Here is a 25,298-nt window from a genome sequence, read left to right as displayed (position 1 = left end):
TACTTATATTGATTTTCTAAGAAGACAGCCCCTTAACTCTTTATCTTGATAAATCACAAAAGCTCCCAGCACTGTCCAACTTCCTGCATCGTAGGAATGTTACTGCACTGTAATACAGACTGAAGAATGGCAATTAGAGCAGGTTTTACTTACACTTAATTAAATAGCTTCATGTGTATGTGGCTATCCCAGAGAACAGCACGCACAGAGAACTGTTTTCAGTCTTTTCTGACATAACATGGTACAATTTCTGAGTCCTTGTCATCCTTGAGATCCAGCTAAAGTTGCAGTGGTGTGGGAATCAACTTAGATCATGCATTTCCGATTTAAATCCCATGTGAATGCACACACACACACACACACACACACAGAGAGAGAGAGAGAGAGAGAGAGAGAGAGATTCACTTCCACCAATCTATTTCTTTCCATTGTTGATGAAAGAACATTATATGAAAGTTCTGCAATATGCAAAAAAATTGAACAACATTTTTGTTTCTAGCTATATAAATCGTATATCAAAGCTTCCACCCTTGTGTGTGTGTGTAAAATCTCACAATCCGTGAAAGACAAAGATAGACCAAAAACTTTGAAAGCACTAGAAGAAACCATAAGCAGGAACAGAGCACTGGCAGGGTCAAGGAGTGTTTAGATGAGGCTCCAAAATCCACAGGTTAACACTTTACAGATTGAAGAAAGTCAAGCAACTCAACGGTAAGAAAAATATAGCTCAATTTTTAAAAATTGATCTACACGGGTGCCCTGTCTGCTAGATATGCTAGGACAATGGTGGCACACGGATTGTGGAGTAACTAGGCAACATCTGATTTGATTCCAGGCCCACTCTACAAGATGAAATTTGTACTAAACACTGCTTGATTGACAGAGAATCTGAGACTAGATGACCCAACCACCTAAGGTAAAACCAAATACTACTATCCAAAAACAAAAGAAAAAACAGAGCAATAAAATTACTCTTAATTGATATTCTACTATACTCATAGATGAGTGTCTTATTCAGCCATCATCAGAGAAGCTTCTTCCTGCAGCAGATGGGAGCAAATACAAAGACAGACAGACATTGTGCATACAATGAAAAATCTTGGAACACTTAACCCTAAACAGGACGTCTCCACCAAATTCCACCCCTCAGGGCTCAGAGAACCCTGTGGAAAAAGAAGCAGATGAGTATAAGAGCCAGAAAGGATGAAGGCAAACATCATGGAAACAAGGCCTTCTACCTAAATCAATAGGTTCAACACGCATATGAGCTGACCGAGACTGAGGCAGCATGCAAGGGTCTGCATGGGTTTGCATTGCTGGCATCCTAGGGTTAAAAGGCAAAGCGGACACATGCCCTACCCTTAATCCAGATGCAGTCTCCCATTGAGCAATAGAAAATGAACTCAACAGCATCATCAGAGGCTTCTTGTCTCATCATGTCATGTTAGAATTTTTTTAATTTCTCATATATATATATATATATATATATATATATATATATATATATTCTCTCCTTTGATCTGACAGGTCCTTTGCATATATATTACAGCTTCCAGTTTAGCATTTTTATAGGATTCCTGGGTGTATGAAAAAATGGGTCTCTGTTTCATGTGTCTTTTATTGGACTCTTTTCCTTCTGTGTTTTCTTTTTTCCCTATTTCAATGTATTAGCTCTTATTCTATATTATTATGTTTTATTATTATACCTTAGAGGCCTGCTTTCAAAGGAGAGATAGAATTGGATTAGATTCTGATGTGAAAGGCTGTGGGAAGGGACTGGGAGAAGTGGAGGGAGTGGAAACTATAGTCAGGATATATAATGTGAGAGGAAAAAAAGCTTTTCAATAAATGGTAAAACTGATGTGATAACTAATCTTGATTATCAACTTGACTACATCTGGAATCAACTAAAACACAAGGAGGTTGGAAAACCTATAAGGGATTTTCTTGATTGGGTCATTTGAGGAGTGGACACCCACCCTAAATCTGGGTCACATCTTCTGGTGGCAGCCTGCATAAGACACACAGGTGGTTTGGCCTGCTCGCCTTCACTTCTCACTGGAAAGCTCATCTATCCTGATGCCGAGGATTCTTTTACTGGCATTAGAACCTACTCCTTCAGGCTTTCAATGCAGACTTAAGACAAGCAGCTTTCTATGAATCTTCCAGTTTCCAGCATCATATTGGGCCAACAGAGACATCCAGTTTCATGGATTGAACAATTACTGGTGTTGCAATTGTCCTCTCTAGTGAGAGGGAGACAGTCATTGTTGTGATCACAGCTTATAAATCACTCTAATAAAACACATATACACACAATTAATTTCCTCATTGTATCAGATCTATTCCTTGAGAGAACCCCTGGCTAATGCAAATGAGAAATGATCTGAAGAGGTATTTCTCCAAAGACATCACAACACTAACAAAAATTTAACAAGTATCATGAGTCAACAGGAAACTCAATCTGGCTTCTCTCTTGCTAAAATGCGTGCAAACATTCTACAGAAGATTCTGTGTTCATGAACAAGGTCTCAGAACTATCTTTTATGATATAAAATAAAATCAAAGCAGAGATGATTACTTTAAGGTGTACAACATAATGAAAAAGAGCAACTATTACACCTATTATCATTAAAATGGTCAATTAGGCAAAAGATGCACTGGATGTCACTGAGGTAGAGGCTACAAACTACGGACAACCTTGAAAATGTTTGCACAGCCAATGGTTTCCCCTAGGGATTTGAAACAACATCACCTCTGGTCATAAGGTTGAAACAGGGTTTAAGGATTACGTATTTTACTGGACAGTACCTAGAAGTTATAGAGGAAAATACGCTATTAAAAGATCAAAAAGAAGAATACATAAAACTCTTAACTATACCTGGAAAGTCATCTGCCCTGAAAGTGGGAACAAGAGTTCATAGAAATAAGCAAAACTCACCGATGATGATAATGATGATAATGACAATATGAAGATGATGATAATGAGTGAGAAAGGAGATGATGATTCTGATGAGTCAGAAACCTATGAGAAAGCTCCAGTGACTATATTTATAGAAGACATTCCAGATAAAACTATACAAAAATAAAAGCAAAATGAAAAAGAATCCAAGTCACCATCACCAAGATCAAAATCTCAAGATTCTTTCTTTTCTTTTCCTTTTTTTTAGCTTTGTCATTTTTTTTGTTTTGTTTTTAGTGTGATATACATTTTCCTCCACGCACCTACATCCCTTCCCTCTGCCCTTCTCTCCTCTCTCGTGGCACTTATACTCCCAATTTACTCAGGAAATCTTTTCTTTCCCTCCTTCCTATGTAGAACCATGTATTTCTCTCTTAGAGTCCTCTTTGTTGTATAAGTTCTCTGGGTTGTGAACTATAGGCTGGTTTTTCAAGATTCTTTCAAAGGGCAAGGAAAATCTTTTGAAACACAAAGTGGTCCTGTTCTATAGAAGACATTAAAGGAAAAATGAAGTGAGTAATGAAAAAGGCAGGTCACTTCCCAGAGTGGAGGCCAAGTGCATCACTTATGTGAAGAACTGCTTCTTGATGGCTGCTGAGGAGACTACATAAGATCCTGCACACTGGAGGAGGTATCTTTAAAATCTTATTTAAACACTTGGTGAAATTGTCCATCTTGCTTTATTTCTGTAACAGTTGCCATCTAGCTGCATTTTAAACAATGCAAATTTAAAATGTATCTGCCTGTGTTTCAAAAACTTTGCCCAGGTCCCACTGCAGAGAACATGTCCTTTAAACTACCTCCTGGGATGTTAAAAATAAAAATCCACGCTTTGTTTAGTTTTAAATATGTCTGAAATATTATGCTAGGACAGAGTAACTATGATAGTCAGAAACAGGGAATCAAAAATATGCCTGTGAATAAACACCACATTTTATTAAATTAAAAAAAATCAAAAGATAGGCTGATAGAACTACCACATGACCCAGGTATAAACTGGAAGTGTATATTTCAAGGAAAGGCAGCAATGTATAAAAGATATCTGCACACCCACATTTATTGCAGCAGTGTAGAAAACCAATATAAACAATCAGTTAGAAATGCCCACTGATGGATAGATTTTTGAAACATTCCATATGGAAGTAAGAGACTCATCTTTTTCATAAGACACAGAAATTCAAGTCAGCTGCTTCCCACCCAATAAAAGCACACAGAGCATTGTTTTAATGTCTTTGTGCATTTCTAATCAATGAAAAATGTTTCTGCATATCTAATCAATGAAAACCCATGATTTGTAACTCATTATAATGATCTTTTTCATAATCTTAAAATGCAAAAGGTTTCTTTTGAATGCTTGCAATTTTTCTTTGCATCGACATAACTTTAAGAATGCACTATGAGTAATTTTTAAATTTCTATCAATTAAAACTTGGAATAAATTTGCTAATATACAATTTACTATAAAAGCAACTATTAAAAAATTTATCTTGCAGTGTATTTACCCAACCCATAAAACTGAGTACTTTAGCACTGGTCTTATTTTCCTTAATATTAATTTTAAATAAAATAACAGGTCTTTTAGTATTTTAGTCAATCTCTCTCTCTCTCTCTCTCTCTCTCTCTCTCTCTCTCTCTCTCTTCTCAACCCCGTGTGTGTGTGTGTGTGTGTGTGTGTGTGTGTGTGGTCTGAAACAGGGTTTTATTCTAGTCCAGAATGGCTTAGAAGCCACTCTGTATGCTATACTGTCCTCAAACATTTGAAAATTATCCTGCCTAAGTTGTGAGTTTATAGGCTTTATAGGCATAAACCAAAATATCCATGCCTCTTCAATCATTTTATTTGTGTGTGTTCATGTGGATGTACAAACGTGTGTTGGGTACTAACGCCCATGTATGCTGGGATTGTGTGCATGTACAGCCCATCGGTCAACCACAAGTGTCATTTTCTTCAGTATCATTCTTCAAGAGTCATCCAGCTTGTCTTCTCAAAACCAGAATGCTCGTTAACCTGTAACTCACCAAAAAGCCTATGCAGGCCAAGCAGCAAGTCCCAGGAATCAGTCTCTCTATGCCTCTACAGGGATAGAGTTATAACCAGGCATCACTGGAAATTAAATGAGGTACTTGGTCAACTGATCCATCCACCTTGTCCCATGCAATCATTTTAAACACTTTATTATTACCACTCAAAGGAAACTAATTTATCCTACTTCTGTTTGTTGTATCTACAGTTAGAATTTGTATCAAACCTCTGGACAATGGCTTTCAAATGAGAGTGGTGTTGCCTATTTCCTGGGAATATCTGGCAGGATTCTCTGCAGTGACAACATAAATGAAGGGCTCTGAATGGTGTGTAAGAGGATATATATATATATATATATATATATATATATATATATATTACATATACATATATACATAGGAAACTCCTACAGCAAAGAACAAACCAGGCAAAATGTCAACAAAAGCTAGGAAACACTAAGACAGCTTGTGAAAAATGAATGGTAGAAATGGGAATTTCAAGACTTACTTGTAGAACAGTTATAAAACCACAAATTTAAAGTATTTTCAGTATGGTTTTAACAGTGGATTAAAACATATTTAGAAGTTCTATCCACAGGATTATGGATTGCACCCAAATTTCCCTTATTGTCCTCAACAAAAATGAAAATTGAGTTGATGCATGGAAAATACAGCCTGCAGGACTGGGTTCATGAATGCTGTCATTAAATAAAATAGCAGATCAGTGGAATCCAGCACACATGGCACTGATGTGCGTCCTTGAAGAGAAGCCTCCTCGCCCTCATGTAACGGTGCAGCTCTCAGGCAGCAAGGACTCAATTGCAATGAGAGATTTTTTTAAGGACTACATATAAAACGGCCATCAGGGCAGGCTGGGAAAGTGGAATCTCATATGTCTGGTTACCCAGTGATGTTTTGATGCATGTTTGATCTCTCTGGAATCTGAGAATGCAGGTAGTAGAGGAATCCCTGGTAAATCCCAAATAAATGGCCACTAAGAAAAACAGACGATGTGGAGGAAAACTCTTAATCAGAAACTCAAAGCTGCTGCCCTCCTCTTTCCTGAACATTTATCTCATTATTACACCATATTCGTTTTGCTCTTTATTACTTCTTCATTTCAGTGACACCACAGAGAGGTAAAAATAAGAAAAAAATAAAGACACATCATCTTCATTAGCAACCTCCCTAACAGGCAATAAATAATCACGAAGGATGTAAGGGAACCTCATAGGACCTATGAGCACATGCTTTCTTACTAGCAAAGCATCTGCTTCTATCCTCTCTCATAATAGAGCTGAGATGGGGTTGCAGTAATTCTGAACAGAAGAAAGCATGCTTCTGGCAGTTGCACAGAAGGGGATGGAAGCAACCTTAAAGGAAAGATAAAAAGAGCTACTGAATAGATCTGCACACAAGTCCTGGGCCTAGACCTACTAAGACTTTGGCAGTAAAAAGTCACTCCAGAAGCAACGACCCTCCAATGGATCAGAGTTTTCTGGTTAAAGAATGGCCCATCATTACACACCTGCATACCTTAGACTGAAAGAGCTTAGAACATGTGCTTAGGAGAAACAATTAAGCAGAAATAGATAAAATAGCCAAAGATATAAAATGCACATATACCTCAAGGGACACCCATTTTACATATTACCATCAAGTACTTTTTATGTATTGTTTTATATTTAGAGTTTAGCAGGGATACAAGCTGGCCAACGAGGAAGACGGGTGGGTCAAGAGGCAAATTTCACACAAATACATGGGTCGCATACCCAGGAGGAAAGATGCCAGATCAAATGCACTTTAGGGAAAAGCTGCTGCAGGCAATATGGCCACATTGAAAGAAAAAGTGAAGACACACAATGGCTGCTTCTCAAAAGCAGTTGGCATTATAAAGTGATTTGATAATAAAGCACTAAAATTTCCCTCAGCAATAAAATCACTACGCATTTCCCACAGAAAGATGTGTCAGACAAGCAATGATAAAAATATTTTCCCGAAAACTCTCTTTGAAAAAGCATATCAAGGCCTCAACAAAAACAAGGTTTTGTAAAATACTGTTACTTTTATTATGCTTCAAAAAAATCTTTCAATGAAGTACACAGTACAGATATCAAAAAAGGAGTCATTAGAAGCGTGCTAATGAATGAGATGCAGTAACTTTCTCAATACCAAACCTTCGAGATGCCAGCCGCAAAATGAATAGCCACATAACTAAAAGAAAAAGAACTGTCAATGAAACTTCAATCAAACTCCATGATGGGATTCAAGGTTCCGACCCCACTGGCCAGCAGGCTGAGAAGGCAGACAGGAAACAGAAGGAAATGTGGGGCGCGTAGGAGAAGGGGTGCTACTCACAGCTGTGCAGTTATGGAGTGAGAACGGAATGCCTACTTATCATTTATTGGGTGATCAAACCCCAAATTTAAGTGCCACATTATGTGTAACATTCCTTCCTTTTGTGGTCCGAATAATTTTTATACTGCAGACTCATTTTTTATCATATTTTCTCTAATATTTCCCAGTCATGGATATTAGTGCAAAGGACAATCATATTAGCTCTCTGAAATTCTGGAAAGCCACTTATTCCAGCTGCAAATCTCACTACTGTCAAGACTACCCTTTACAGTGGACTTGGGCATTTTAAAACTTGTGACTTTAGTGCACACCTCCCATAGAATAATAATGATACCTATAATGCACTTACAAACACAGTATGTTCAAAATAGATACGAAATATCATCGCTCCTCCCTCTCAGCAACTGGACTTTGGGAGCTTGGCCTAGTGGTTAGTTATGGATCTCTGCATCTGCCTCCAACAGTTACTTCATGAAGGTTCTATGATGACAATTACGGTAGTCCTCCATCTGATTACACGGGAAGGCCAGTTCAGTCTCCCTCTCCACTACTGCGTAGAGTTTTATCTGGGATCATTCTTGTGTATTCTTAGGAATTTCCTTAGTACCAGGTTTCTCACCAAGAACATGATTGGAAAACCCACAGAAAAACCTCACCTGAGCTAGAGAGAGCTCACCAACTCAGGCTGCATAGAACTGAACTAGACCCCCTGATTTCAGAGGACAGTGGGTGGATTGGGCAGTTTATGAGGCCATTGGCAGTGGGTTCAGAATCTAACCCTAGCACATGAACTGGCTTTTAGGAGCCCACTTCCTATGGAGAGATACCTTGCTCAGTCTAGACACAGGAGGGAGGGTCTTGGTAAGGACTCAATTTAATAACGAGACAGACTTTGTTAACTCCCCATGGGAGGCCATTCCCTCTCTGAAGAGCAGATGGGGGAGTAAGTGGAAGGTGAGGGGACTTGTATGAGGGGAAGAAAAGAGAACTGGGATTGATGTGTTAAATTAAAAAATAGATATGAAATTATAAGTGACACCTTATTTTTAATATAATAACAATTAGAAATTTTTACATTTGATCTTAAAATTAGAAATATAAAGCCTCTATATGTTGTTATAAGCCACAAAATAAGTAGGAGGAACCTGCTGCCATAGACACCATATAGCTTGGAGATAGATAGATAGATAGATAGATAGATAGATAGATAGATAGATGATAGATAGATAGATAGATAGATAGATAGATAGATAGATAGATAGATAGATAGATAGACAGACAGATGATCATGGACAAAAATGAACATTTGCACTGCTCTGTCTACTTTTTGGATTCAAATGCTTAACATGTCAACGAAAAAGCTCTGTGTCTATGCAGTAGCCAATGTTAAAATGAGGTAATGCACAGGATAAAAAGACATTTGTATTGTCTGCGATTTCAAACAAAGTCCTTTTCTTATCCATATAAGTCATCAACACTAAACTACACACAAACCGGGTTTTGTTTTAAAAATGGCTATTTTTGTTCTTTTGTTGAAAAAAAAATTGAATACAAGACAGGAATCAACTGATGCAAGAGTCATGCACCAGTTCCCAGGACAGTGAGGTCTCTGATGCTGGCACATGGTACTGTGCACAGACAGGAGCAAACAAGCAATATAAAAAGGAGTGGAGCGTGTGATAGTAGCTTTCTTAGCATGGTAGGGACCCACGTTCAACCCCCAATGGTAAGACAAGACAAGATAAAAGGAAAAGAGATGTATCTGATAATCAATGTAAAAAAAAAAATTAAACAGAGAGAATATGAGCTGTGAACACAAGCTTAGACAGGTGATTTACCCAGAAAGGGCCCTAAAAAAATGTCAGATAAACCTGAACATGAAAGAAAAACTGGTGAATATTGCTGGCTGAAAGACGTACTGCCCAGACAGAGGCTCAGAGGCAGACACAAGGTCATGTAGTAGAGTCGGATGCCCTTGGTAGAGAATGGCCTGGCAGGCTGGGAAAGCAAAGTGAGCCCAGATCACAAAGGGAGTGATGGCCACAGTGGAGAGACTGGATGTCATTCAAAATGCCTATAAAGATACTATAAAGAGTTTTGGTGTGCAGGAGAAACTCTGTTTTACATCTAGATTATTTAGATGGTCTTGCCAGTGGCCAGGTATGGAGGCACTAGCCTGCCAGGTGCTGCTCAGCTTCTAAGTCCCATACTCAGACAGAGTCACGCAGTCTACTGCAGAGTCTATTAAGCCATGGAACCTTCTCTCAGATTCACTGTTCAGCTGCCTCCTCTTCCCAAATCCCCTTCAGACTATCAGAAATCATGCACTGTTTGCCAAGGGGTGGATCAGCCTTGTCTGTTTCTCCCATGGCCACACATTTATTTATTTTTTCACTCCCTGTAACCCCCCCTTGGAGAAGTTTAACACACTGTAGAATTTTTACTTGAAAAGCAAAGTTCCTGGTGTTAGTTCTCATTTGTGTCCTGAAAAATGCCAATAGAAAGAAACAAGCTTTCATGTACAAAGAAGCGGTGGGCAGATCAGGCCTCTGTGGTCAAACTTTTATATCTCTGATTCCGGAAAGGCTTTCTACACTTAAAATGGTTTTGGGTTTCTACAGTTTTATAGATCAAAGAATCATTTTGTTTTCTTTTTTTTTTATGTTTTGAAACCTTGTAATGACACCATTGATGCCTATATCCAATAATAAACTGGAATTCAGAAAATTAGAAAACTAGACTTTTCTAATACTTAAAAAAAAAAAAACATTTTTTTAAGGTTTAAAAAGGAAGTGCAGCTGTGAGTCAATCACTAGAGTGCTTTCCCAAAGAGGTCCTCTGACCCTGGGATGGTCTTGTCACAATTGCTAGTGTGCCTTCCAAATGAGGTCCTTTCTCTCTCGGAAGGTCTTGTCACAATTGCTAGTGTGCTTTCCAAATGAGATCCTCTATCCCTAGGATGGTCTTGTCACAAGCCTTTGCGAAAATAAAGAAACTGAAGTAACACTGTGAATTAGGGAACTAAGTCCCATGCTCAAAAACTCCCAAAAAGAATTTTCAGGTGCTTTTCTGAGGGAATCCAACCACTACTCTCATGTAGATAGTCCCAGGTAACGTGTGGGGGAAGAGACATTGAGAAAGAAAGATCAGTCGCCCAACAGAATCTCAAAGCAGTCAGTGTCTCCAGAAGATATCCAGTCAAGATGTGCGGAGTATGAGCAAACATTGCAGTACAGGCTAGCAGAACAAATTCACTGAGTTAGGAAGGCAAACACACAGATAGTGTGTTTACTAAGATTTAGAATGTTACATGGCAAGAGCAGCAAGTGTTTATTTCGTTTTGTTCTTTTTACTTTATCCACAATGAAACAAAAAGAAATCGGTGCCTTTTCTTTGGTCTATTTTGTCAGCTAAGGCAAACAGCTCCTGATAGGTCCATGGTAATTCATTGGGCCTTCTGATAGCAGTCAGCTAATAAAATTACTGCTGCTAGCTTTAAGATGTTTAAGCCAGTAACTTGGAACTCACTGAGACCTCTCTGCTACTTCTTTTAGCTCTGAATATTTTCTGTCTCATACCTCAGACACAGTGAAACTGTCCTCACATATCTTTAGCCACTGAGTAAAACCACATTCACGCTGCTCTGTCCTGGCGGTCTAGCTGAAGCAATGGATGCATTCGAGCTCTCAATTGATCTCACCACATGGCACTGACAGGAAATGCTTAGCATAACTTTAAATGCTATTTTTCCTCAAGAGGATTCTGACCAGGGAAAAAAATCCCACCATTCAGGTTGTGTTACTAATCTAAAAGTAGGATCATTTTGACTCAAGATTTTTAAAAGAATGACATTTCAACAGCGGGAGTTCCAAAGGCCATATCATCGAACAGCATGGTAGATATGTCTGCTTGGACCAGAGCAAATCAAGTCAACTAGTGATGAAGACACATTAAAAAATGAGGACACACAATCACAGCTGAAATTAATCAACAAGTTTAGAAAGATAATGAACACAAAGTCAATGTCAAAAAATACCTACAAGCTCACAATTTAAAAAATACTTAAAACAGTGTCAGAAAATATAACTGATAAATAAATCGATGAAATAAAAATTAACAAGATTCACAAACATAACTTATGGTGTTAGTAACAAACCAAAAATGACTTAAAGGAATGATTGTAATATGCCCATAGTTTGAAAGATTCATTATGAGGAAGTATTGGTTAAGGAGAAGCACAATATAATACAAAGTCGGGGAATAGGGCCGAATGGATCAGGCAGTGATGTACACTCAACTGCATCCTTCGGTAAAGTGAAAGGGTTATTTTGGAATCAGTGGTACTTGAACAAATAAATGGGCATCTGTACAAATGAAAACAAATGTTGGTCCCTTAATTCACACCACATATCTGTGGGTAAGATACAGAAATACAAAGGATAAATCATATCTTATGGAAAATAATACAGAATACATTTCTCCTTAAGCTAGCCAATGTCTGTGAATAAAAAGCTAAGTGATACTAACAACTGATAAATTACAATTCAATAAAGTTAAAAATATTTGTTCATCAAAGGTATCGTTTTAGAAAGGGCATCCACAGAGTAGAAATATTTTCAGGACATATGCCCACCACATGTCGGTTGCTGTCCTGGACAGGGAAGGCCCATGTTTCTCTTAGGGGTAGGCAGTAGAGACAAAAGAATAAGCCTTTCATAACAGACATTATCTTAATGGCCACTGAGAGCATGACTATTAGTCTCTGGGGAAACGCAAAGTATAGCAATGAAAACAGTCACCACACAACCAAAAGGATAATTAAAACCAGAATTCAAACAGTACTGACTGTTACCTAGGTGTAGAAAACACATATACTTATATCCTGCTGCTAGAAGTATAAATTAGCAAAGCCTTGAAGAAGAGCTTCTGTGTTAGCAAGTAAAGCTAATACTACTATAGTAATAATTTCATTGTTAAGTGTGATCACTTAAATGTTATTGGTCCCCATAATCTCATAGGGAGTGGTACTGTAAGGAGGTGTATCTTTGTGGGAGTGGATATGGCTTGTTGGAGAAGGTCTGTCACTGTGGGGGCAGGCTTTGAGGTTTCCTCTGCTCAGAATGCCACACAGTGACTCAGTCGGCTTCCTGCTGCCAGCAAGATGTAGGACTCTCAGTTCCAGCACCATGCCTAGCTGCATGCTGCCATGCTTTCTGTCATGATGATAATGGACTCAATCTCTAAAACTCTAAGTGAGCCACCACAATAAATGATTTACATTAAAAGAGTTGCCATGGTCATGGTATCTCTTCACAGCAAAAGAAAACCATAACTAAGATATTAAGTTTATAACCAAAAGTAATAGATGTCATTATTTCTTAATGGTACAAACCAGAAAACATTAAAATGTCTATCAATACTAGATTGAATAAACAGGGGCACATCCATACACCAAACAACTCTATCAATCAAAATTTGAAACATCTAATGTGAAAAATTAGTAGTGTTTTGTTTGTTTGTTTTTTGTTTTTCAAGACAGGGTTTCTCTATATAACTTCGGAGTTTGTCTTGGAACTCATTTTGTAGATCAGGCTGGCCTTTAATTCACAGAGACCTGTCTGTCTCTGCCTACTGAGTGCTGAGATTAAAGGCATGTGCCACCACTGCCTGGCAAATTAGTAGTTTTTAAGAACTGCTTATCAATATCTATCTATCTAATTAACTCCTAAATAATTTTAGAGAATTTAATTACTAATAATAAGTCAATATTATACTATCAGAAATCTAAAAAATATCTAAGAAATTAGAGTAGAATTCAAAAATCTTAAAAACAAAATTACATAAATAGACTCAGGGAAAAAAAAATCACATAATCAACGGACTCAAAATAAACTTTCAACAATACCCCATATCCCTTCATGACAAAAGTCCTAAAGAGACTTGGAACTAAAGAAACATATTTGAACAAAATAAAAGCAACGGCAATAGACAACAAACCTAGAGTCAACATTAAAGTAAAAAGGAGGTAACAAAACATTTCCAATAAAATCAGAAACAAAGACACATACGCTCAGCATTCTTATTAACGATACTACAGTTAATAATAGTGAAGCAATAAGAAAACAGGAAGTCAAAGGCGTTGAAACAGACTGTGAAGGTACAGAATCCTGACATAGATAATCTGATGCTATAGGAAAGAAACCCAAGAGCCTCCACAAGAAAATACTCAGAACTGATATACAATCAGCAAAGAGACACAATATGAAATTAATATATGAAAACTAAGAAGAAGTAAACTATATGTTAACATATGCAAACTAATAATAAATATGTTGAATGTTGTGGAGGAGGAAATAATAGCATTTAGAATTCTCTCTCATGCACACACATGTGCAAGTACACATGCACACACACACACACACTTCTAAAACTTGTCCTCTGATTTTCAGATGTGCACGAAGGCACATGCCTACCAGCACACAATATTTCTAAATGAACAAATCTAGTACAAATTTTAGATAAGAAACAAGAGTTTTAAGAAGCTTGTTTAATGCTAAACTGCAGACTTATATGTAGTTCTAAAGAATATATACATGTACTCACTGAAGGTCAACTCTGTAGACCTCATATTTTAAGGTTAATATATCAGAAACAAAAATGATTAAGCCTAGGAAATACTACTGATGAATTTTCCTGTTTGGGAATAGAGGAGTACATAATATTAGCAAGTCACAACAGTAAACATGGTTGGAATAATAAAAATGGTATATGTCGAGGTAGAAAATACAATTCAAAAGGTCAGGAAAGTTCTTAATAAACTAAAAACATTTGACGAAGATATTGACAAATATGTAGAATCTTGATTTGAGAACACAGAAAGCATTTCAAGTATAAGGGCAAAAATCAGAAATCAAAACATGCAAAACATTTGCAGAAACTAATAAGTTTGCCATATATATGCAATAGTTTTATCATACTAGGAAGCAAATCTCAAACCATCAACAGGAAAATTGGGGATAGAACTGAAGTTAGGAACTCCTGGTTCCTTCAGCTTACAGAGAAACTTGAATCTCTTACTTAAACTCTTACCTAAAACTAACCCACCAACAGAAAAAAAAAATTCACGAATGCTAGTGAAAATAATAAATCACAATATAAATACATTCAAGTTACATCCACAATTGTGATGAAACTGTAATCCATTTACCACATATGGCATTCCACACTTCTGAGTTTTCTAGGATCGGTGTCTTTGAAGACCACCTGGCACCTCCCATGTAATTTGGAGTTGTCATCCTCCAGGAGTAGAGTGCTGCTTAGGCTGAAGGGATCTCTCCTCACCTTGTCATTATTCGTTTCTGGAAGGCTCTAGACACAGTTGCTGACATTGTCATGCTGCAAAGGCCATCTGTGTGAAACCAAACAGTCACTGCCTCCTCTCTGCCTCAACATCAGTGAGAAAACAAAGCTCATTCAAATCAATGACACAACAGGGTTTTTGAGAGAAATATCAGTCCCTTGTCAATAAATCCAAGGTAAAATTTGTTCTCCCTTTCTCAAACAGAGTTCTATGAGATAGTTACTGCCCTGTTTAATTCTCCCAAGGCTGACACAATGCTAGAACCATTCTAGATGCACAGGATGGAAGCTAATTCATCACACATTACAGGTGCCTCAGGGCATTAAGCCTCAATTTTCCTGGGAGCTCAGGTTGGAAGGAGGCAGCAATACATATAATATGCAAATTATACTTTAGTATGGTATGTAATGTCATTAAAAAAAGAAAGAAAAAGAAAAAAAAAGGGCTACGGACCTGTGGATCCGTAACCCCACTATACTGTTGAAGAAAAATAAAATAACCTGGAGCAATTCTTGATTGAATTTATATAGATTCCAGGATGCCACAAAAAGTAACAACATAAAAGAATGACCAACAATATTACAAGTGAGAAAATGCATTCAGAAAAGCCTTTTCTGGCTTAACAGTTAATACTTATGAAGTTCATTTAAGATTCTTGAGGATGTGCTTCTGCAAGGCATTCGTTGTCTGTCTCAGAGAATGAGACAAGAAAAACCACCTTCTGAAACATTTAAAACTGGCATGACACAGGACTTCGATTTCAAGTAAGTTTAATACAACATAGGGTTGTCTACCTTAAAGCTAATTGATCTCACAAAGAGATACCCATAAAAGATATATCTCACTGTTCAGACAAGAAAATTGAGGGCCAGAGAAGTAACCAGCATTTCTCTAAAAGGCTCAGCACAAGCACTTTTCAACTATGTCTCTTCTAATTGCAAATCCTGCCTAGCTCCCTAAATGGTCACTGAGACAATAGACATGCATCATTGAAATGTGGAATGTAGCCCTAATTTGTTTAACCCCTGATACCTCAGGAGTAGGTCTTACAAAGAGATGGGGGTCTTCGTAGAGTTAACTAAGTTAAAATGAATTATTAGGGTTTCCTGGACCTTAATATTTCACAAGAAGAGGAACGTTAGGCACAGCTATCTAAAAAGCAAACAAAGTTGGCAGAGCATGAGAAGACCCATGGGACAAGTGTTCATCTACTCAGTAAAGGGGAAAGGATGGAAGTGGACTCCTCCCTCAGTTCTAGAAATGATGTGCTCACTCTTTGAGTTGTTTTGATTTAGTAAGGGTTTTCCAGAAGAACCGAGCCAAGGGTGGGAGGGAGCGGGAGGACAGGGGTTCTTTTCTTAAATAAGCTTTAAAATAGTGGCAACAGCAGAGTCACACCTGAGATTCCAAACACACTGGGTACCTCAACATTCTAAGAATCCCAGAAGAGCTGTCTCACAGTGGACAGCAGGCAGTCACTCAGTGCACTGGACAGATTCCCTCAATAGTCCTAATTTGGGACCAGAAGCCCTGAAAGTTCTAGAAGAACTGCTACATTCATTCCCTGATGGAAAGCATAGAAAACTACTCTCGGGGAAGGAATAAGCAGGAAAACAAATCAGAAAGACTCAAAAAAGGAAGGCCAAGCTAGCAGCCAGCGAAAGGTTCCAGGAACCTCCCTCTGAAATCTCCTTTTTATAGGATGCTGTTAGAAAGTACCACACATAATCAGGTGGGTCTTCCAACAGCAATCGAAGCAATGGGCACACTTCTCTAGTGACTATGCCTACTCAGGTGGTTTTAATTTGTGGCCAGCTGACATTAATACCACCTATATGTCCCTTGAGCCTAGACAATAAGATTCTGTCACTTAAATCACCCAGTATGTGGTATTCTGTGGAAGCAGCTACAAAAAACTGATAAATATAGACAAATACTAAATTAATTTAAATTAAAAAATTACCATGCACAGCCACCAGCTACACAAGGACAGAATAATTTTCTATAGGTCAATAATGTTTACATTTCTGGTGTTACTAAAGCCTAAAATTGAACTAATATAAACAATCTTTATAAAAGATGAAATTCTTACTTTCATTTTGATAAAAAATAACAATAAATCTACATACACAACCTACTGTCAGGTTAAATATTTTGACGTATTCACTCTATGCTGAATGCCAACCCACAGGCTTCCTGACAATATTCTGGCTCTTAAAAATTATTATGAATTATATGTGAAACTACACATATTTGATAAAAAGTAAGTAAACAAAAAATTCAGACAGTAAACCTATATTGATTTTTTATAATTGTAATAGCTAGCAAAATGGAACATTCTCTATTCCTAAGAAACTTCACGCTATTTCCAAGCTAATGACATCTTGGGGCTGGCAAGATACTCAGGAGGTGTAAACGACACTTACACCTGACAACCTGAGGTGGATGTCCAGTTCCTACATGGTGGAATCAGATTCTTCTGAATCCATACATGCAGTATGTACATGCACACAAACACATGATTTTTTTAAAGGTAATAAAATCTTACATGCAAAAAAGACCTCTAATAAAATGCATCATCTATTTATGATATTAGGTAAAAGGGAGTAAACCTCAACAGAAAGGAAGCCCACAAACACCATCATCATAAATGCAAAGAAAAAGCAAGCATTTTCACCAAAATCATCAGCAAAAAAAGCATGTCCACACTCTCCTCCCTCCTGTCCAATACACTACTTGACATCTGATCTGAAGAAACAAGACTAATGAAGAGAACAAGGGAAAGCAAATAGTAAATGCAGAAATCAAATTATCTTTATATTTGCAGATAATGATTCTATACATTAACAAGAAGTCCAATAGAAAACTCCTACAACCAAAAATATATTCAGCAACATAGTAGCATAGAATTTTATTACGTAAAGATAAGTATTAGTCCTATATACAAATCACAAACACACCAGGAAGGACATTAAGAAAACAATACAGTTTATAATTGCTTCAAGATCTAGTACCTTATAATAAATCTAACTAAAAAGTGAAAATATTTGTATGGTAAAACTTTAAGACACTGAAAAAAAGAAAATGAAGAAGATTCCCAAAGATGGAAAGACCTCCCTTGCTCATGATTGGCATAATTAATACTTCAAAATCTACAAATTTGATACCATCCCCATCAAAATTCTAACTCAATCCTTCACAGAAATTGAAAAAAAATCTTAAATTTCATAGGAAAATGCAAAAGACATATGATTGTAAAAACAACAAAAAGGAAATCTCCCTGAAGGATCACCATCCCAGATTTCAAGTCATATTATAGAACTACAGTAATAAAAACAACATGATTCTGGCATTAAAATTCATTGATCAATGGAATAACTGAGGATGCACATATATAAACCCTTATGAAGAAGATGACAATACACATTGGACAAAAGGTTTTCCTTTGTTGGACAGTGGTGCTGGTCAGACTGGACAGTTAGTTACATGAGGAAGAATAAAATTCCATCCCCATCTCTTCTCACCTGCACAAAAATTAACACCAAGTGGATCAAGGACCTCAACAATAGACCTGAACCTGATATAGAAGAAAGTAGGGAATATGCCTGAACTCACTGGCATGGGGAAAGAGTTATGAACAGGAGAATAGTACAGGTGCTAAAAACAGCAATTAATAAAAGGGACCTCATGAAACTAAAACGCTTCGGTATAGCAATGGACACCATCACTCAAGTAAAGATGCAGCCTACAGAAAGGGAGAAATTTCTTACTAATTACACATCTGACAGAGGGTTATTATCTAGAATAAACAACGTGTTCAGGAAATTAAACAAGAAAAACCCAATTAAAATTGGGGCATAGAACTATATAAAGTTCTCAAAAGACAAAATACAAATGGCTGAGAAACAACTAAAAACATCGCAAACATCCTTAGCCATCAACAAATGCAAAATAAACCTTGTGGAAATTTCTTCTCAGTTTTTTAAGCACTTCATTTGGGGGTTTAAGAGATGGCTCTGTGGTTAAGAGCACATATTGGTCTTGCAGAGGACCTCAGGTCAGTTTCCAAGACTCCCAATAGAGAGCATGGGCACCCTCACACACATGCACATTCCACAAGGATAAACACATACACCCGTATTTTTTTTTTAAAAAAAAGAATAAATTTTTTAAAAGCCATATATATTTTCAATCTACTATTAAATGTAAAAATACTTAGAGATTATATGTATCTAATATTTCATTAAATTTTAATGGACTAAACATAATTATAAATTTCAATAATGCTTTTTATTTTCTTTTCTCCAAATACTTGGAAGAGAGTAGCAAAGATATTAATAAATATATGTCATAATCAGGAATCTCCTTCTAAATTAATTTTCCTGAGGCAGCAACAGCCTTTTTCAACCACTCAATCAGGAGAGAGTTAAGACCATGGTGATATGTTTTAATTGTTGGGCCTGGGATTTGGGGGCTGGGGTTTTCCCGTCATCTCCTCACTGTTTTCATTGTGTTGTGTGCATGTCTACACCCCAGAGAAGCTGACAATACATCCTTTATGTCACAGTGTTTTGCACTGTGACGTTTCCTCAGTTACAGACCAGTGAGTTCTCTAATTTGCCTCCGTCTCCTTCATTCTCTCCAAATTCTTTCTATTCCTCATCAAACCCCCTTTCCAATCACTGCAGTATTTTTTTTTATCCCACCTCTTCCTGCTACCCATGTCGTTCTGCTGTTTTATAACCATCAATCTTCCCACTTCCTGGTCAGGAAGGAAAACATCTGTTCAACGTTCTCTCCTGGTCACTGTAATAAATCTTCCTCCGAAAGAGCACTGCGTCTTTTCTTCCTCAGTCTCGGAACAATTTTTCTCTTCAGCTGAAACATGGATTCATGGCATCATGCCAGTGTTTTTATTCTCATACACCATTGTTTAACTCCTAAAGACTTATGCAGATACTATGTGTAGAAAGATACATGGCCAAAGTTTATCCTGCTGTGGTTTGAATAAGAAGAAACCCCCATAGTTCAAGTATTTGAACACTTGGTTGTCAGTTGGTGGTGCTCCTTGGGAAGACTATGAAACCTTTAGGAGACATATTGGATGAAGTATGTCACTGGACATGGGCTCTATGCATACATAGCTTGGCCCAATATTCTTGAGAGTAGATGCAATGTGACCAGTCAGCTTCCTACTCCTGCCACCATGTCTTCTCTGACTGGTGGCTTGTAGCTCTCTGGAATTGCAAACCAAAGCAAATCTTTCTCCCCTAAAGTTTTTTTTTGTGGGACTATTTCGCCACAGCAATGGAAAAGAAACTAAAACACGTGGGTCCCTTATTGTTCACTACCTGTGAGGTAACTAGCTGAATATTTTCAGATCTGAACTTTAAGGTATGTTTAGTGTTACCTGATGGACAGTGACCTCCTTGAGTCAAAGCTTGACCTCCCTGTAATCTCAGTGTCTGGATTCAATAGAGTGAGCACAGGGTTGTATGAAAGATTACAGCAGCCTAGATGTACTAACTACTGAAGCATGATTAATAAAAACTCAGAAAGAAATTAGGGTTTGACCTGAAGGTTAGAAAAGCAAAACAGCCAGTCACTGGCTCTTACCTTGACCTCAGTCTGAAAAGGGCAATCTTGCCTCCAGGAATCTCAGATTGAGACTGAGTCTGAGAGCTGTCTCTTCCTATTTTATAATCCTCTCTAGTGTTGGGATTAAAAGTGTGCATCACTGGGGTTAAAGGCACTTACTGCCCAGTTTCTATGGCAAACTATTTTGGCTACTGGGATTAAAGGTGTGTGTTATTGCGACCTGGTCTGTTGGGCTGACCAGTGTGGCTGTTTTACTCTCTGAACTTCAGGCAAACTTTATTTTTTAAAATATAAATAAAATATCACTACAAACCTCATCAGAAGAGAAGGCTCAACACAATGACTGAAAACCAGTGCAGCACTCCCTTCACTGACAGCTTTTCAACGTGACCCCTCTCAAACAGGATCCCAGCACTTCAGGAAGCACTGGGTCATCCTCTATTCTGTTCCTATGGCCATATGACGAAGAAATTTCTATTTAGATTTTAATCATAGCCATCATCATCATGTTAATTTCTAATATTACTCTGTTCTCTCTTTCAGGATTCGTGGGATGTTTCTGTTATCTCTATGGTAAAATGGAATCGGTTGTACCAAGGGCTCTCTATGTAGATCAGGTTGTCCTCCATCAATCTGAGGGATTGAAGACATGCACCACCAAGCCTGGCCTAATACTGTTTTAAAAGGAAATGCTTAGAATTAAAACACATTTCTTACATATATGTGTATGTATAAAGTATAAAAGTTTGTATATATTAACTTATGCAAAAATATTAGTTTTTTAAGCTCCTATATTTAAATAAGAGATAAAGATGGGTGACATTAATATTCTATATTTTTGGCCTTGTTTTTTTCCTTATTATTTTATTTTTTGCTTTTGCTGCTGACCAGGTTTAAATAAGTATTTGTTTTAAATTGAATGTTCTAGTTAAAAATAACAAGAATGTGGTTTCATCCCTTCCTTCCTAATTTCTCCCCATCGCATCTAAATGTTTTCTATTTCTGTAAGCAGTCTTTTGCATTCTCCGGTTACAATATGCAGAAACTGAGACAGATTCAGTGTCCACACATACATTCCTTCTCTCCTTGCTTCCCACTTTCTTCATCTCTCTCCCCCGTCTGTGAAGTATTTCTCTTGTCTGGAAAGGGAACAGACCACTTTGACTTGTAACAATAGTACACACTTCCTTTGATAGTCACATGAATTCAGAGAAAACATGGCTTTTTAGATAGTTATCCTTGGCACCACCGCCTCCTGCTAAGAGAAATCTTTTATTACTATTGTGAGTCAATACAAGTAGAACTACGACATAGATTAAGGCTAGAGATCGTTTGTTTGCTTTGCTTTTGTGGTAATAGGGGTTCACTCTGACTTTGTGCAGACGGGGCAAGCTCTCTTCCAGAGCTCCACCACCTTCTCTCCCTGTGCATTCTTGATTGATGATTTTGATGACTGAGTTAGTTCCACTTTGATTCTAGAGGATTCTACCCAGCACATATAAAGTGGATCTTACATTTTACCTAATTAATTATTTACTCTCCAATAGTGGTCTCACGGAAAGAATTATAATTTGAAGGAGTTATTACAGCAGTGTTTTAAGCTTCTATTCTGTCCTAATTGTGAGATAAAGATACATGTAAGAAAATTTAAAATAATAGACAAGCTGATGACATTTCTGTGCCTAAAAAGCAGCCATGTAAAAGCTCAGCTAACAACTCTTTCTAAATGGTAGCAGATATAGCCCAGGTTATGCCAATAATGAATCTAGGTGATTGCCAAACAAAGGCAGGACAGGAAATAACTTTTAATACTATAGCTATAAAAAGAGACCAAGACACTCCAGCATAAAGAATAAAACTATAAGCTAGGAAGGTATATTGTATACGGCAACCTTAGACTAGAAAGACTTCTTATTCCATAATCAATTATAAAATCTCCTTGAATGGCTCTTTTCATGAAACTACATATCCCAGTCTATTCCTCTTTGAGATATTGGTCAATCCAAGTAAGAAAAGGCTAAGCACAGAGGCTCTTCCATGGGGTTTTACAGCTAAAGCTGCAACTGAAAGCAGAGGGCAAAGGTTAAAAGAACTCAGATCCATCAAAAACATCCTGAAAGATACTACAGTCCTAAATGATACAGCTAATTATGGATTGGAAAGCCCACCGGCACAGAGAACTTTACAGAGTGATCACACTGTGAATAATAATCCTGGTCCGAGGAAGATAAACTAAAAGATACAGGGCCGAGGAAAGAAAGGAGTAGAATGGTGGTGGATGCTATGAGAGAATCCTCACAATGGGCACAGATTCTGCCACCACAGTGAACGATGAGATTATTAAATCTACTTTAACTACACTTGCGAAGAAGCCTAAGAGTAGAAACACAGTCCATTATCCCTTTCTTCTCTGGTGAGCTGTAAACCAAATTCCCTCAGGCAACATCAACACATGAACCACAGATGGTCAAGTAAACTTGGATGCCAAATTTAGGTGCATTAAAAATAGCTATTGGGGAGAAACAGTGAGAAGAGATTAGGAAACGCAAGCCTGTCTGTTCCAGCGTCTAAGCTAAAGACATGCAGGGGGCAGATGCACGAATGGCCTGAGAATCCCAATGTGTGCACTGCAAACAACCATTGCAGGAAGGTTTCCACACGGAATTGTGTCAGTACAGTCCTCAGTAACCGCTCTTGGTGTGGAACTGTATCGGACATATCTCATCTTCCTTGAAACAATGGGGATTCTTGTCTGAATCATAAAACTTGGCTAGCTTTGGGAGTTTTTTCACGTACATAACATAAATAAACGTCAGTTTTGTTGGAGTTATATTAATGAAAGTACAAATACCAGTTTCATGATGTGCGCAAACCCACAGTGGAAGGCTTCCATTTTGATAGAGTTTTTATACATTCCTTATTATCTTGTAAATTTAATCTGATTTCTAAAAATTTCCTAAGATACACTCTTAAATCAAAACCTTGCTCCTTGGCAAAATCCTGTGGTGTGGAGGGAGGCAACAGCCAGACTAACGTATCCTGTCCCTGTCACCAGAGAAGTGGGCACCTTCAGAGAAAACCCTTTCTCTAAACTCATGGCCTAGTGCACAAAGAGAGTGCTCTGGAGGGAGATATTTATGGGCTTTCTCCTAACTTCTGACCCTTGAAATTAAAAGCACTTTCTCCACCTCTTTTCTTCCAGTTAACCCATAGGAAAAATGTCTTTCTTTATTGCAGGGAGAAATTTTTATGTGCCCAAAGATACAGTTATATAGATGAGTGATCCAATTCAGTGCTTTCTCCCAAATGCTGACCTCCCAGTGGTGAGATAAAAGCACAGAGTACCATGAAACAGGGGTCCTAACCTGCACATGGCCCATTCTCTTCTACAGGTGAGGAGGAAGCACCTGCCAACTTGGCATCAAAACGTCCAGGTACGTACCCTCCTCCAGGTTGGTAATCAACCTGAGGCTAAGAGTGCTCAGGAGCCACACCCCCTTACTAAGCTATTTCAGGAACGCTGTCAATCAGACTTCCTGGATTGTCTGCCAAAAGGGCTTCAAAGGAGGTAATATCTGGAGAAAACGATTCTCTCGCTGCCACGTCTTAGCACAGAGGCAAGTAGAGCCAACCAAGTCTACCATAACCAATCTCACTGCAAATAATAACAATAATTACAGACCACTTCGTGTGGATAATGTATGCATAAGATTATAACACATTGTTTTGAATACCATTTCATGCTAGAAAATAAGAGATAGCATAGCTGAACAGAAAGTATTTAAAAAGAAATAACCATAACTACTTTGAAAATTTTCTTATCTTGGAGGACAATATTTTCTACAAGGGAACATTCACGTTATCAAGCAAAAATTAATAATGAGGTCACAGGCACAAAGGCAAATAACCATATGTATTTCATAAAAGATATTTTCTATTTTTTTATTTCTTCTTGATAGCATATTAAATATGAAAAATTTAAGACTAAACAATTTCCCCTGGTAATTTATTTCCAGAAAGCTAATGCTTTCTAAATATCACCATTTCAGGCTTTCATTAAGAATTATTGGGAGATTGTTTCTTCATAAGGAAATGTAAATATTAAAAGTGAAGGGAGTGTTAATTACTTGGAAATGTGAAACCATTTGCAGCGTTTAAGACCCACGAAGGAGCCTTGATTCCCTAAGGTTATTTCATGGCTGCACTTAATCTTTCATCCTCTATGCACCATGGCCTTACATTAGACATGACACATGCATGGAGCAGGATCTTTATTCTTCTTCTCCCTATTTTACATATTTCACTGCAGTCGGAGCCATATGTTCCCCTACAAAGAGTGGCATGAAAGGCGATTTGCAAGAGTGGGAACCTCTTGATTCCGATTTCAGCAACACACAAAGTCCTCTTCATTAAAAACACATTATTGTTTTGCTTCAAGGCATTTACCTTATGTTCCCAGTAACACCCTGGCAGTTTAAAGATTAAAAACATCTGGAATGCAGGCATTAAGATTTTAGGGATCATGAGTCTGGCACTAAAAATATCAACCATTATGGAATACTCAAAATAATGGTCCTTTTGGTGGGATAGGGTTCAGCTGAAGCATAGATTAATGTGTAATCATGTAATTACTAAACACCTTTCATGACTGGACATGAGGATACACAAGTTGAAACTTTGTCTGGGGATGTCACCTGCTTATAAACCAACTAGCCTCTAGCATATTATTGTGCTATATATTAATCTTATAACTGTATTTCAGTTGTTCAGTTTGACACAATGTTATCAACTTCCTTTTAATACCAGGAAGTAAAAGCAAAATTTTCTTTGAGCTAATATATGACTTTTGCCATTTCTGGAGTCTAAGCAGGATAGAAACACATAATAGTAACTTAAAGACATGTCCTCGGGCTGAGAAGATGACACCATGCATAAAAGCAGTAGAGTGCCCAGCATCCTCTAACCCAAGCAGTGAGAAGCAGAGACAATAGATCTGGG

At 37.6% G+C, this 25,298-nt stretch overlaps 1 protein-coding gene across 34 annotated transcripts in view; it reads right to left on the bottom strand.

Annotated features, from left to right (window-relative positions):
- The window catches only part of Ptprd (protein tyrosine phosphatase receptor type D), a 2,217,081-nt gene that overhangs the window by 364,739 nt on the left and 1,827,044 nt on the right, over positions 1-25,298 (bottom strand). Inside the window, exon 1 of one of the 34 annotated variants that reach the window (XM_057783908.1) lies at positions 14,684-14,735. The exons of 32 other annotated variants lie outside the window; for them this stretch is intronic. The gene's annotated coding sequence lies outside the window, so the exon portion shown is untranslated. One more of the 34 variants, XM_057783907.1, reaches the window with a different exon arrangement.

This window comes from Chionomys nivalis, chromosome 11, assembly GCF_950005125.1.
Source record: "Chionomys nivalis chromosome 11, mChiNiv1.1, whole genome shotgun sequence".
Taxonomy (NCBI): Eukaryota; Metazoa; Chordata; class Mammalia; order Rodentia; family Cricetidae; genus Chionomys; species Chionomys nivalis.
The sequence above is the reverse complement of the archived record's forward strand: the minus strand, read 5'-3'. Positions and strand labels throughout refer to the sequence as shown.